The sequence below is a fragment of the Malaya genurostris genome, chromosome 3, assembly GCF_030247185.1.
Source record: "Malaya genurostris strain Urasoe2022 chromosome 3, Malgen_1.1, whole genome shotgun sequence".
In the NCBI taxonomy this organism is placed as follows: Eukaryota; Metazoa; Arthropoda; class Insecta; order Diptera; family Culicidae; genus Malaya; species Malaya genurostris.
The window spans coordinates 81,267,149-81,280,543 of NC_080572.1; the positions used below are offsets into that span (position 1 = coordinate 81,267,149).

General features: G+C 37.6%; 1 protein-coding gene across 2 annotated transcripts in view; it reads right to left on the reverse strand.

The window, feature by feature from the left end:
- LOC131435732 (solute carrier family 12 member 4) overlaps positions 1 to 13,395 on the reverse strand; it is a 652,550-nt gene that overhangs the window by 633,571 nt on the left and 5,584 nt on the right. The window lies entirely within an intron of this gene.

A 13,395-nucleotide genomic window follows, 5' to 3' on the forward strand; every position in this document is an offset into this window, starting at 1 on the left:
ATAGAGGATGATAAACAGTGTGAACGAAACGTTACTGCTGAACTGGCCAATGAACTGTCCGAAAGGATTACTCTTGTGAGATGTGCCGTGCATACCTTACAGCTTGCAATACTGGATGTTGTTGATAAATCCGATGAGTCTATCCGAGCCATCACTGCTGTTGCTAGAAAATGTAAGCTGGTGAAGTACCGGTCAGAGTTTGAAAGCTACGATGCTTCATACCCACCCGTCTGGAGTAGGACACGATGGGGTGGTATATTCAAAATGATGGAATCGTTCGTACACCAAAAAAGGTTTTTTAACCAGTTGGCCGATAATTTTCCCGAACTAGACCTTTCCAATCAATGGTCGTTCATTGAGCATTACTATGATACGTTTAAGCCGTTGTACATCTGCACAAAGCAAATGCAAGAGAAGCACGTGTCGTTATCTGACTTCTATATGGCATGGCTGATGGCAACGAGTGAGGTACAGAAAGTTCGCGAAAACTCTTTCAGTCCCCATTTACTTCGGTCGTTGAACAATAGATTGAACATTTTGCGCCAATTGAAGGCGGTTCAGATGGCATTATACCTGGATCCAAGGTTCAACTATCGAGGTTCTAAAATATTCACGGCTGAGGAAAAAGATAAAATTCAGCAATACATAGTCGATACATGGGAACGTATCTGCCAACTGGGTAAAACACCGGCTAGTACAAGTAGAGAATCGTCAGAGTCTACCGATGATTTTGATCAGTATCTTACGCAAATGTTTGGTGAATCCGTGAATCTTGGTTGCGAGACCGGGTTTCTTCAACAAGTTAAGTCTTTGGACCTAGAGCCACGCCAAAAACATAACTACAACGTGTGGGACCATTGGTTGCGCCGTAAGACTACGCACCCAGAGATATATGCAGTAGCAATGGTTGTACTATCCACACCATCGAACCAAGTCTCTGTTGAACGGTCTTTCAGTGCCCTTGCCTTGGTTCTCTCTAATCAACGCACTGGCCTTGGGAAAGATACGTTGGAAAACATTTTACTTATTAAATTAAACAAAGACTTATTCTCCAGGGCGCTGGGAACTGCGTATGATTGGAAGGGCCCAATCGACCCGGTTGACGATGATTCTCAGGAATGAATATGATACCGTTGATGCTCAACTGAATGTCGAATGAGACAAATATTGTCGTCTATCACTGGCTCATCGCCGGGTGATAGGGGGATAACTTTTGTTTACATTTTCATGAAATCAATTTCCAATGATACTGAAAGGGTTCGGCAGTCATGATACTTGTTATGATTCAATTAGCGACAATCGTCGTTGGGTGGACGATGATATATGTGTTGTCTCAATGTAAGCTCGAGTCACCATTGTGATAACGAATTTTTTCAGCACTGCAACTGGGCTTCATTAACACCAACCCCAAGCAACCCCAGTAAATCTGTGACAGCCACCAACAACAATGAAGCATCTCCTTCAACGAATTCATCATCATCCCCTATAGAACAAAGTACACCAGCTGCAGTTAACAACTTACCCTCCAACCAACCAGCAATTGCAACCAATGTACAACAAGGTGCATCTACAGCAACTAGCAACGAAAAGATGACGGAAATCGACAACAATTCCATCTATGCGGCAATGGATGACGAGACGAACCACGAACGAAGTGCCCCTCAATCCTCGCAGGAGGGGAATGGAAGCTCCTCTCCCTCTAGAAAAAGGGTGACAACGAGATCCAACTCAAAAAAAATTATTTAAAAAGTTGGAAAAACGAAACCCATTCTATAGACATAGTTTTAGGAAATCAACTAGTAGAAAGAAGTAAAATTGTACGAGATTTAGGTGTAATCTTGGACTCCAAACTCACATTTGTGGAACATTACAACACAATAATCAATAGAGCAAATAGTATGCTGTGCTTTATCAAACGCTTCAGTCATAATTTTCTAGACCCATATACTATAAAATTGCTATATAGTAGATGTGTCAGACCGTAATTCGTAAATTAAACTGGACAGCATTTCACCTACCGTCATATGAAGCACGCTGCATGCTCATCAATATACAAACACTTAAAGAACACCGCGCTGCTTTATTTTATCAGCGACATTCTTTCTCAACGCATTCAATCCGCTTCATTATAAAATTTTTAAATACCCAGCCGTCAACAACGTTCCAGGAAATTATTTTTAGAAATACATACTAGAACAAATTATGCAAAATACAGTCCAGTCCAAATACAGTCAATCGAATAATACGCCATTACAGTCAATACTGCGAACCTTAAGAAGTGTATCGAAAAGTAGTTAGCAACATTGATTATTGAATAAAAAAGCGAAAAAAAAACATAGTTTGACATCAGTTTTCGATATATTGTAGAAAAATTACATTTTTATGCATTTCACTGATTATATTGTAGAAAATCCTAGTTTCTGTGAAACGCTCGCACTTTGGACTTGACATTCTTCATTAAATTCTGCACAGTTATTTTTGTGACTTTCCTGATGGCAGCTGTCCAGTTTTTTTTTTGAACTCCTGCATGTTTTGGGACACTGTACCTTCCTTCCGAAAGGGCCGCTTGACAATTGCCCAATACCTTTCAATTGGCCGAAGATCCGGGCAGTTCGGTGTGTTGATGCCCTTTTCCACGAATTGTACATTATTTTTTGACAACCACTGTAGAACGGCCAGAAGAGAAGAGGAGCCTTATGCTTTCTGTACAGTGGCAGCATTCTCTTCTTCAAACATTCTTCCTCGGCGTTAATTGTGTCCTTCGAGAAGAAAATCGACGACCGCAAACCACAGGTACAAATTGCTTGCCAGACCAACACCTTCTGCCAAAACTTTTCCATCGCCGCCGTGGTGTCAGCGTCGTCCAGGTCCTGGTACGCCGATTTCGTATAATATTGCGGTCCGGGCAGCGCTCGAGAGTCTTCCTTGGCGTAGGTTTCGTCGTCGAACAGGATGCATCCGTCTTTATTCTGTAGAATCCGGTTAAACAGTTTTCGCGCTCTTGTTTTAGCCTGAACTTGCCGTACCAGGGACTTTTTCGGCACCTTCTGTTTCTTGTACATTTCAGGGAGTTCCGAACTTTGATCCGTTGAATCATCCCGATGCTGGTGTTGAACTGCTTGGCCAAATCCCGCGTCGACGCCGATGGGTTTTTCCTGATGTACTCAACCACTTTTAAGTCCCGGCCGTTTTCCTACCGGATCGGGGCAAATCCTTCATGGAAAGGGTCTTACCGAATTTCTCGATAGTATTTTTGACACTGGTGTGGTGCACTTTCACCCGTTTGGCAATTTCGTTGCACGTGACACCACTTTCTGAGCACCATGGAACCTCTTTCGCGTTTCCGGATCAATTCGACTCATCATTGAAACGATAAACCGTACCGAAACCAATCGATTGCGCAGCTGTTATTGACATGTAAACAAACATGTCACCGCAAAACACGCTGCAAAAAATTAAGCCATTTCAAAGTAATAACTGTTTGAATGTTGCTAACTACTCATCGATTCACTCCTTACTGTGTCAAAAAATCAAATAAAATCTCAGCATGGTCGTAGAAATAATGCGTAGTATGTAAGTGAACATTGTACACAATTTATATGTAGTCTACATTTGCTTGACGAAATAAATAAATAAATAAAGGTTAGCATTAACGGAAAAAATGGTGACTGCAATAAAACTAACGCCATCTATGTGTTAGGCCCGGGACCCTTCAGCCGATGTGTTATTTGGATAGGTAAATCACAGGATTAAAAATCAACTTACGCTATCTTTTAGAAAACGGCCCGAACATATTCATACACCTAATAACAAATTTCAATATTTTTTGACTCAGTAGATTTTTTAATTTAGTTTTTAATTCGTCACATCATAAAATTTTTAACTATTTAATCACAGTCCCAGAAAAAAAGCCGTATAAAACAGATGCGACTATGAAATGATATGAATGGAGCTAGCACTACAGTAACTGTCGGAACATTAGGCTTGATTTTGAAAGCTTGATTTAGAAAGACGCCAACATTTTGAATTTTTCTTCGTTTATCTATGGATAACAAAATAAAAATGGTTTTCTACCCTCGTCCGACTGTGAACAATCAGCCGATCTCGACATGAGTAAAACTAGTGAACAACAGATACATATTTCACCGCGAAAGAATACGAATGCTATTAACTACAAACAGGTACTAAGGGTGAATAATTTGCCAGTAAGTACTTGGTGTGGCAAGCGATCTGTGGATGCGGCAAACTGAACAATATTGATGGCCCAATACATTAGGTAACATGCCTCCAGAGAGCACCTGGATCCCTTCTTTCGGTCCACCTAGGTGACACTTTGTTTTGGCCGGAACTGGAATTGTGCCGTTACACGAAAACGGTGATGGAGTGATACGATGCCAACGTTGTTGTTTTTGTTTGTTAGGAAAATTCTGGGTGATTATGAAGGGAAAGCATCGAAAAACAGGAGAGGTCACTAAAAACGACAAGGATTTGGTGAATGAAAGTTTGTAAGAAAGATGGTGCAGGCTTCGCACAAAATTTGATAGGTAGCGTAACATCCAAGAAACGGTCATTTACTTCAGAAGAGGAGGATGGAACATAGCTCATATGTTTTTATTTATTCCTTGAGAGTTTCAAAAATATCTCGAATTAAATGAATTTTGAAACTCATTTTTATCTGTTGAATTTTGTTCGAGTACAGTCCTTAAATGTACTCTATATAAACTTCCGCTCCCGTCGATCAGTTCTACTTTAACCGCTAGTTACTCTACGAGAAAAAAAATTTAATAACTGTGTAACAATTTGCACAATGTTAATTCGAAAATTCTATACAACGTCTGAAAGCACGTCATAATATTGTCAAGTCACATTATATTAGTTTCCGATGGAAATCTTTGTTCATATTCTAAATACTAACCAAACTTCATGCTTTCCGAATATAATATACTGTTAAGATGTTGTATGATGTGTCTGTTCTTGTACACGTCACAGAGGTGAGTAGCTCAACAACCACCTGCGAACGAGTTGAGTTGGTTATAGTAACTGCAGTCCAAAAGAGGGTGGTTTTCACTTCCAACAGAGCACTGCGAACCGATTGAGTAAAAGTCTGTAGGTTTGAAAAGGGGTTGTGTGTCGAAACGAACAAGAAAAAGAAGAAGCAAGAAAACGGGAAATCGATTGGTGTAGAAATTGAATACTTGTTCACTTTCGCCGACTGAATATTGACTATCCGTTGTGTCAATATTATGCATATTATAGCAGAGCTGGAAAAATACGCTTGTAGCTACTGGGCCGACCTGAACTAGTTTTAACATGCGTCAACAGAAATAACCATATTATACTACGAAAATCATGCAGAGGATTTTTTTCTACATTTATGGTGTGCGGTAATGTTTCCTGTGACAGGATATATTGCAAAGCCTATAGCAAACAATTTCCCACCTTGTGAAGCAACCTGTTTGCTAGCTTCACTAAAGACACGTGCTGGAATAGGAATAGTTCCGGATCCATACGAGTGAGGAGTCCGTTGCTGTCATTCAACCCTTAACACTCCCATATTTGTATGCTTTGTCATGACATACTATTTATATTGGCTTCTAAATTATTTTGCTGTATCGCATTTCGAATTTATTCTACTTCCAAATAAATGACATTCTCGTAGGTTGCAACCGGTTGCACAGTTTTCTTTCGTTTCTCGAATTGATATTGCGCATGTGTCGGTTAACACAACCCATGAACATAATTGTGTAAACTCGAATGAGCGTCATTCCAAATTGGTCTGGTGTTGTTATCACCGGGGGTCAAGTTTATGGTTACCATCAATAGTGGTTGGGTCTATCTTTTCAGTATTGATACATATAATAATAGATTCATAACATAGCTTATGATATCGACTGTGTAGTTGAGTATTGACATTATTTCTGATCGCTATTATTTTTATTGTGATTTCTAATATTCCCACCAACCCACCATGAGCGCTAACAACGGTGATCCGTGAATGAAGAAGGTGGCAAAATTCAGCAATTCACCCCCTTAGATTTGAATGAAATTTTCTGGACAGGTAGACTGTCCCCAAAAATTCACTAAGCATACTTTGTTTTTCCAAAATTGATCTAGGCTGTCTTCTAAAAGGGCTAATAAAAGGCCTTCTTCATTTTTTCCCAATAGCTATTGTCAACGACAAATGACAAACCCTACAAGAAATTAGAGGGTTGTATTCAAGACACCACCGACCGCAATAACATTAAAATGAAACGTTTCTAGGGTCTCCATAATAAATACAAAAATTAAGATGATAATGATAATGATACACTAAACTAAAAACTTATTTAATTGACTAATTACAAACTTGCTCTAGTTTAAGCGCTTAGATTGTTAGCGAATGTGAAATTGACAATTAGATTCTTTCTTGATAATTGATTCTATTTAACTTTTTTTTACTTAAAAGATATTTTTTATTCAGGCCTATTTGCGTACAAGCTTTACGTGGCCGATTGAGCCGATTTTTTAAATAATTTTTTTTTAGTTGGAACTCGTTGTCACCCTTTTTCTAGGGGGAGAGGAGCTTTCATTTCCTTCCTGCGAGGATTGAGTGGCACTTCGTTCGTGGCTCGTCTCGTCATCCATTGCCGCATCGATGGTATTGTTGTCGATTTCCGTATTCTTTTCGTTGCTAGTTGCTGTAGATGCGCCTTGTTGTACATTGGTTGCAGTTGCTGGTTGGTTGGAGGGTAAGTTGTTAACTGCAGCTGGTGTACTTTGTTCTATAAAGGATGATGATGGACTCGTTGAAGGGGATGCTTCACTGTTGTTGGTGGCTGTCACAGGTGTACTGGGGTTGCTTGGGGTTGGTGTGAAGAAAGCACCGTTGTCCTTTGGTGTAGTTGTCTCCTTGTCCAGATTATCACATGGCTTATCGTAGTGAACAGCTTTTTGGCAATATTGACATGTGGCCATCTGATTGTCATAGGTAACAAGTGATTTGAACGGGATTCTTGTATCCTGGCCGAATGTCACATAAGAAGGTATAGGCCCCCTCAAGCGCATGCGTAACAAACGTACGCCATTTAGAATACCGGGGAAAAAATTCTTCCACTTTTCTTTTCCGAAAGAGAGAATCTCTCCGTATTGGGACATAGTTTTGCGAATATATGAATCGGTGACGCTTGAGGGAAGATCATGCACACGTACTTCTATAGCACTATCTTCCATGTATACTGGAATGTTGTACTCAATGTTCTCGTGCTCCACATAGCGCACATTGTTATTGTCTTTTGCGAATTGAATTTCATCCAACTCTTTATAGAACTGGATATGAACAACATTATTGGTCTTATTGCATTGAAGTAAATGCATACGTTTGATGTCAATATGCATTTGCTCCTTAAGCAAACCTTCAAGTTCTCGTATCGAAGGTCGAATTTTGCACTGCCTGAAGTCAACAACAATTGTATTCTTTCGTGTCGTCGGTAGCTTTTGTTCGTTTGGTTCACTCATTTTCGAGGTTGTTCTATTGTTCACTACACAATACTGTACTTGGTTTTTTCTGTCCCGAACGTAAGCGGTTTTGTTTTATCGACTGACTTATATGAGATGTGAAACGAACTGATTTTATTTAATGTTGCTCCATTTTCACAAAATTCTACATTGTTAAGTTTTTGAATAACGTCCTTTAACTAGAAGTCATTTATGAAACAGTTACAAAACATTTTTGCGTCTTTTCAAAAAAGTCTTTCAGAAGTTTTGTAACCGGTTCCAGTACCCTCTGGGATGGTTGGCCAAATGATTAGTTTATTTAAATTGATGCGTTTTAGTAAATTTTGCACATTTCAGATTGTTCCAGAACTGTTCCCATATACATTTTTAGTTTTTTTGATAGAATACCCCAAATGGCAAAACCGACTTACCCCAAGACGATCTGGAATAACACCGGTGTTTTTGGACCATACCAAATGCATCAAGATCGGTCAATTTATTCAGTAGTTACAAATTTTTGAAAAAAAAATCGATGAAAATCCCAACCCGAGCGTTTGAGTGTTAATGTCAAAAATTACTTTCAAGGATCACATTGAAGGAATCCAGGCAAAGTGTAGTAAACATATTAAATGTTTATATCCTCTTATAAATAGGAATTCTAAGATAGGAGCTGGGGTCCACTAGGAGGTTGATAGCGCCTATTAGCTCTCTCCGGACAGTACCAGCCTAGATGCCGTGTGGAATCCGGCGGAAAAAAATGAACCAAGAATAGATCCACTGGGTTCCTGCTTCCATGTCGTAAAAGGCGACAATTGCAGGAGTTTTTTTTTCCTTTCAGTTATCAGATATTTTCAACGTTTCACTGCTGATTACTCTACTTCACTGAATTATCTCTTCATACAACCTATCAATTTCCGTCTAGCTTTGGAGAAAAATTTTATTTGGAATGTTTTCTTCTTCCATGTTATTGATTGTCTTTCAGGATTATAAATTGAATGATAAAAATCAACTACTGCGCAAATCCGTTGATATTACAAAGTTAATAACAGAGATAACATATACCGGTATATTGAATACATAGTAAAAAAAATACTTGATATTAATATTTCAAACAATAAATTAATATTTTTCTTGGTAGCCGGCTGCCCAGATCAACCAATTAATAATTTTAATAAATAATTAAAATAATAAAGCGGAAATAATAAATAATCAAGACGCGTGTGAAATCTGTTGACCTTTATTTGGTGATATAAAATGATTTTATATAAACTGTTTAGAATATGTCAATGCAATCAACTATTTTTCCTAATTCCTATTCACTCGTTTATTTTGTATCACGTAATTTCATTTATAAAAACGTGCTTAATCCACCTAGCAGTGAGATCATACCTTTTTTTTATCAATCCGCATGTGTTTTTTGCATGAATATTCTACGATGTTTCAGTTTTCATGACATTATTCGACGTACGAGGTCTGTTCAAAAAGCTCCCGGAATTTTTTAATTGCGCGCGTCTGGAGAGTCCGGTGGTCAAAATTTTTTGTTTTATTGTGTTGGTACATGTGTCCCTAATGTATGGTGAAATTTTCAGCTGTATTCATTGCAGTGTTGGTGATTGCCGAAAATTTCACAGAAGCTGCTATATTGCTATCTATATTGTATACAACATTTTCAATCCGGTAGAAGATGCTACAAGAACTCGAATCTCTCAATGCATGAACCGCGAGAGAATTTTTCTACATTCCTTCGCTCCACTTCATACTCTGAGTATTTCTCGGCCCTTAAAAAAGATTACAGTCTGATAATGATCGTTGCTGTGTGGAATTTCCCAAGAGAGAATCGCAAGTTGACAATTATCGCAGACAATCGAGTCGATGATTCAACTTGATGATTCTCATACTAGGTTGCAATATTTCAAAACCCTTGTGTGGAGCATTCACAGACATTTTCATAGACACAACTTATACAAAGATTATATGCACATAGTTAGAATAAGCGGCAATAGTAAAATGATTCTATCGCAATTATCCACTGCCCATACAATATCGGATCGCGAAACGAGAATAAGCGACCGTTTGTTGCTTCAGAGAAGATCCCCACAGCGGCGTGCTAACCTTTGATTCTCAGAAATGTCATCGAGAGAAATTCGCTCTCGCACTGGTGTCGATTCTATGTTAAATGAGCCATGCGGGGTTTTTGTTGTTGCGATGATTTCCAAAAATTGGATCAGTTTGGATTCTATCGCCACTGCAAGCAGATGTATTTTGTGTCGTTTGCAAAGCTAGTTTCGCTTCCGACAAGAGTGATTACGTCACAGCTGCTAGTCGTTTGCATTGGTGAAAAAACAACGAAAAGGGGACAACGGTGGAGAGCATCACACAAAATCAGCCGTTCTGATGGCTCTAAAAGTTTTCTAAAGAACTATTAGAATTTCTTCTTCGCAAATCGAAGGTAAATATCCTCAGTTTAGTGCAAATCTAGAACAGTTTGATTAGATTTGTGCACGTTTCGCTGTGTGAAATTCACAGTAATCGAGATTAAGTGAAGCCTTCTTTGTTTTTGCGAAAAATGTGAAAAAGATGAATGCTTGCATTATTCATGCAATTGATCAACTAATTGATATTCGGAAGTGTTAAGGAACATGTCAGTTGTTTTCGTATTCACGACCTCCAGTTATGACATTACCCATCCGCCTTTTTGACTCCACCTTGCTGTTTGAGAAATGATTGAAGGTTAATCCGATTGATGATATTATTATTCGAAACTCAAACAAAAACGTACTTAATTCACCTAGCAGTGAGGTGATACCTTGTTTTATCAATACGCATGTGTTTTTTGCATGAATAACGTTTTTTTTTTTATATCGTTTATTTATACCCGGCTTTAACCAAGTTGCGGTCGTTCGCCGGAGCATGAATAACGTTGTTCTAATGCACGTCGTTTTAAGTGGCAAATTGAGATTTTAATCACTCATTACTCTGTAATGTCGAAACTGCAAATCGGATCGAATTTGAATCTAAAAGTGTAACAATCGATTAAACGTTCCATGATATGTCGAAGTAATTTCCACTTTAGAGTTTAGGCTAATTTAAGGTACTTCCAGAGCCGGTATTCAGGAACCAGCATAAAACAAAAACCGATTCGTATGGCCATATGACGAATAAATTGCAATATTTTTGAGTCCAACTTTAAAGCTTTTCGGTTTGAATTTTCATCATCCTACAATTTCAGAATCGGAAGTCAGAATTGGATTAAATTGGATTTATTTTAATTTGAGCTTTTGTTTCTGAAATTCGATTTGGCTTTTTTTGAGAAAACGTTTAGGCTTCGAGAAACGATTCGATACTGAAACTGGAATTCGAAATTCGATGTAGCCGAAGTCAGACAAATTCACCTGAGTAGCTGTATAGTTTATAGTATGTTCACATTAGCGCTGATATCAAGTGATATACGAATATACTTGATATCCGATGGTATCATGTGCGATATCACTTGATATACCATACAATTTGATGTAAACGCGTATCACCATTTTGGCATGATATCCGGGATATCATGTACGATATCATGTCGAGTTGTCAAAAATCGCAACTAGCAACACGGATAATGGCATTGAACACACTCATTTATGAACGTCACTTCGAGAGTGATAATAAACAATCATTATAATTTCTAATTTTTCAACAAATATTAGCGTTCGGAGACCATTAAATGCAAGACTTCAATTATTGATTGAATTGTAGGAGAGAAAAGCAATATTATTGATCTTAGTCCTAATGGGAACATTCAATATGACAACTTGATTGTCAAACGATATCATTTCGATCATATGTGAACACTTCCACGTGATATGCATATCATCTCGGTATATGAAGTGATATTAGCGCTAATGTGAACATGGTATTACATTTGTTTCAAAATGTTTGAAAATCAATGTAGACATCTTTGAGGAATAGTAGTGCGAATTAAATTTTTGGGTGCCTTCCGAAACGAAAACTGAATGCAACCAAAAATGAAATAAGTTTATTTAGTTATCGACTATCCAAATCTGCTAACCCGATAAACCAGATTAATTTATGTGAAATAGACATTTTTATGCTAATCACCCTGTATCTCCGAAACTGGAAGTTGGATCTGACTGAAAAGCAAGATGTTTTATAGAATATTAAAACTTTTCATTTGAATCTTAGATGATTCTTAGATTTCATTTGAATCTTAGATCGGTTCAGCCATCTACGAGAAAAATGAGTTACACAGTTTTAATTCCATTTCACATATCTTTTCATATGAATCTGAGTTTGTAGAAAACGGTTGAGTCATCTACGAAAAATATTGAGTGAAATTATTTGTTACACACGTGTTATTTTTCTGATCTCGACGAACTGATTCGAATGGTATATGGCTGTTATATTCTTCCAGCATTTATTGCTGTAAGTAGTTTAAATCAATATAATTATGGAATTGCTTTCAACTTGAAAAATTGGCCATCATCTGGTTTATATATGGCATATTCGAACGATTTTGTTGCCAAAACCGAACCGTGCTAAAATCGGTCCGAGGCAAAATATCATGCTGTACACAGTCCCGGGTTGGCGGTTCAATGCATAGGACGCTGGTCTTACAAGCCAGTTGTCGTATGTTCGAGCCCCGACCTGGAAGGATTCTTAGTGTCAGTAGGATCCATAGTACTAGCCATGCAATGATTCTGTACACTAAGAATCGGCTTCGAAGTCTGTTGAAACAGAAAGGTAAAATTCCACAAAAGGGATGTAATGCCAAGACTTTGCTTTGCTACACAGTCTTTTTGGTACTTAGAAACAAATGTATGTAACAGTATAAAAAATCGTGTTTTATGTTGCTCCCAAGTATTTCTTTGCCAGGCAGCGCTCAAAACTTTTACTGCTGGAATAGGGGAAAAAGTCACAGTTATGCTTTATGCAGTACCAATTTGGTCAAGTTGTTGTTCCACCAGGAAGAAAACGCTTCGAAGGATTCAGAATAAAATTCTGAAAATGATTTTGAAGCGTCCTCTCTGGTTTAGTAAAAAATGAGTTACACAGACTCACCAATATAGAACCATTAGATGTAATGTCACATAATATTATAAGCAAATTCCAACAAACATCGATTCAATCTTCAATTGAATCGATTCGCTTTCTGTATTAGTTAGTAAGTTAGTATATAAGTTCCTTTTCCCCATTACACAATACAAGCAGGTTTACAATTTTCCCTACACAAAAATCACAGAATTGCGGAAGCAATCGATGTCTTAATGGTAATAACCAAATCATGTATGTAATAGGGCTGAAAAGTCACCACCACCCTATTAAAATTTTAATAATTTATGTTTAACTCATATTTCAATATATATTTATTTAAAAAAATGCGTGTTCGTCTTCTTGGTGTTTGTTAAAACATTGGCGGGGATCATTTTTGAGTTCGCCTCGGACGCCAAAAATGCTTACTAGGGCTCTGAATACAACCAGATAGAAAACTTATAATGGCCTATAGCAAACCATGGAATGTTTTCTTAGGATATTTAAACATATGCAGATATCACAAGTAACAATTCCAATGCCTTATGGTTTTGATTATAATTTATAGGAGTTTTGTAATTGATTTTTCCATCACTACCTGTTTTATGACAACTATAATAACCAGTAATATCATAGTTTTCAAAGCTTCTATAAAACCCTTTACCTACACTTACAACAAAACTAAAAATAGAAGAATTTGTACTAGAATAAAACCATGCAAACACTCTTAATATTGCTTTCAAACATTTTCTTTAAAACATTATTGTCAGTTAAATTCTTTCATAATAATCTAGTTTTGTGTGTGTGCGTGTTCATTGGATGACAATTTCACTCAGGGCAAATTTGAGGGTTCTAAAATACATTTATAACACATTAGTTGTAGGCTAT